Source organism: Euleptes europaea, chromosome 13, assembly GCF_029931775.1.
Source record: "Euleptes europaea isolate rEulEur1 chromosome 13, rEulEur1.hap1, whole genome shotgun sequence".
NCBI classification, from domain to species: domain Eukaryota; kingdom Metazoa; phylum Chordata; class Lepidosauria; order Squamata; family Sphaerodactylidae; genus Euleptes; species Euleptes europaea.
Genome location: NC_079324.1, coordinates 65,426,222 through 65,428,972, shown reverse-complemented (window position 1 = coordinate 65,428,972; position 2,751 = coordinate 65,426,222). Strand labels below are relative to the sequence as shown.

General features: G+C 61.8%; 1 pseudogene; it reads left to right on the top strand.

Moving 5' to 3' along the window:
* The first annotated feature begins 203 nt into the window (after nt 1-203).
* LOC130485992 (uncharacterized protein K02A2.6-like) lies at nt 204-2,338 on the top strand (annotated as a pseudogene).
* The last annotated feature ends 413 nt before the right edge of the window (nt 2,339-2,751 follow it).

The window sequence follows — 2,751 nt, the reverse complement described above, 5'->3', positions numbered from 1 at the left end:
AACATGGCTACCTGGGGGTCTCTGGAAGAATTCGACCCCACGAGGCACCACAGACCGCCTGTGTGCGAGCTGTGGTGAGTGACACGACCGCCGCTCCTGCCGGTTCCACGACGCCTCTTGCCGGGCTTGCGGCAGGGTCGGCCACATTGCCAAAGTCTGTCGCTCGACGCCGAAGGGTCGGTCTTCGTGCCCAGTCAAGAAAGATGGACGACGACGAGCCCACCAGCGACCGCAGGGGTCGCCGCGATACCGAGCTGCACAGCGTCTCCCTCCACAAGGTGCACAGGGCAGACAAGGTCTCCATCGTCTTCGAGATCGGCAGTGCGCCTTGTGAGATGGAAGTGGACTCCGGGTTGGCTCTCTCCATTATATCGCTGGACAAGTACCGCGACCTGGGCCGTCGCACCGCCTCCCTCCCCGAGCCGCGACCATCCCGTGTCACCATTTGGGACTATCAGAGGCGCCGGGTGCTGGTCCGGGGGGAGGCCCGCATGCCCGTCCGATTCCAGGACCGTTCTAGGTGCCTCTGCCTCATTGTGGTCGAGGGGCCTTGCGCGAGCCTCCTGGGGCTCGACTGGTTTCCGGCCCTCGGCCTTCACATCGGCGGATTCCACCGCATCAGCCTGACCGCCCTTAACGACATTTGGGCGGAGTTTGAGGACGTGTGGAAGGGCCTGCTGGGCTGCTACAAGGGGTTGCCAGTCCGCCTGCATGTCGACCCCGGCGCTGCGCCCATCTGCCTGAAGCCTCGCTGCGTCCCCTTCGCCCTCAAGCCCCGGATCGACACAGAGCTTGACCGTCTCGTCGCTCAGGGTGTGCTGGTACCGGTCCCCAATGCCCCCTGGGAGACCCCAATCGTGACACCGCTGAAGCCCAACAGAGACGTCCGCATCTGCGCGGACTACAAATGTACTATTAATACAGCGCTGCGGCCGCACGCCTACCCCGTGCCCGTTGTCAACCACCTCCTGGCCTCCCTCGCTGGGGGTCGGGTGTTTGCCAAACTGGACCTCACTCAGGCTTACCAACAGCTGCCCGTGGACCCTGAGTCGGCCGAGGCACAGACAATTGTTACTCACCGGGGTGCCTTCCGATGACGCGCCTGCAGTTCGGGGTCAGCACGGCCCCAGGCATCTTCCAGAATTTGACGGAAGACCTCCTGAAGGGCTTGCCTGGCATCGTCCCATACTTTGACGACGTCTTGATCGCTGATGACGAGCTCCTGGATCATGTCCACTGGGTGCTCCGCTGTTTCCGAGATGCCGGGCTGACGGTCAAGCGAGAGAAGTGCCAGCTGGGCCTGCCGCAGGTGGAGTTCCTGGGCTACTTGATTGACGCAGAGGGCATCCATCCCATGCCCGACAAGATCAAGGCGATCCACAATGTCCCGCCGCCCCAAAGCAAGCAGGAGCTCCAGTCGTTCCTCGGCCTGCTGAACTTTAACCACGCCTTCCTCCCTAACAAGGCGTCGGTTGCCGAGCCGCTCCACAGTCTCCTGGACAAATCCTCCCCGTGGGCGTGGGGTAAGTCGCATCAACGGGCGTTCGAGGCTACCAAAGCCCTCCTGTCTCCCTCCAGCTTGCTCGTCCATTTCGACGAGAAGCTTCCCGTTGTGTTAACATGTGACGCCTCGCCCTACGGCGTCGGAGCGGTTCTGAGCCACCAGCTGCCAGGTGGTCGGGAGGCCCCGATTGCTTTCTACTCCCGGACCCTCTCCACTGCGGAGAGGAACTATGCGCAAATTGACCGGGAGGTGCTCGTCGTCGTGGCCAGCGTGAAGAAATTCCATGACTATGTTTATGGCCGCCCCTTCACCATCATCACCAACCACAAGCCACTTTTGGGGTTCATGCCAGATCGACAGACGCCGCAAATCCTGTCCCCCGCATGCTCCGGTGGTCGATTTTTCTCAACGCCTACAACTTCCGGCTACTGCACCGCCCCAGGTCCAGCATCGTGAACGCCGACGAGCTCAGCCGTTTGCCACTCAAGGACTCCGACCCAGACCCGTCCCCGGCCTACAACGTCATGCTGCTGGAGACCCTGCCTGAACCGCCCCTACATGCCTCGGACATTGCAGCTCACACAGCGAAGGACCTCACCCACGTTTTGAACTGGGTGGGGAAGGGGTGGCCAGCTGCCAGGCCGGAGGGCGAATTCAAGCCCTTTTGCACGCTGCAGCATGAACTCTTGCTGAATAAGGGGTCTACTCTGGGGGAACCGCGTCGTGGTTCCAGCCAAACTGCGCACCAAGGTCCTGGAGGCCCTTCATGCCTGCCACCCGGGAATAGTGCGCATGAAGGCCCTGGCGAGGAGCTACGTTTGGTGGCCGGGCATAGACGCTGCTGTGGAGGAGTGGGTGAGCTGCTGCCAGCCATGCCAAGAGTCACAGCCCGAGATGATGCGAGCCCCGACCCACCATTGGGAGTCCACCCACAAACCCTGGTCCCACCTCCACATAGACTTTGTGGGCCCGTTCCAGGGCAAAACCTTCCTGATCGTGGTGGACTCCTACTCCAAGTGGCTGGAGGTCGCTGGCATAGGCTCTATGACCTTGCGAGTGGTGGTTTGGGAACTGCGGAAGCTTTTCGCCACCCACGGCTTGCCAGACACGGTGGTCTCCGACAACGGGGCCCAATTAACGTTCGCGGAGTTCCAAGGGTTCTTTGCCAAAAACGGAATCCGCCACACAACCTCAGCCCCGTTCCACCCTGCCAGTAACGGACAGGCAGAGAGAATGGTCCGCACGAC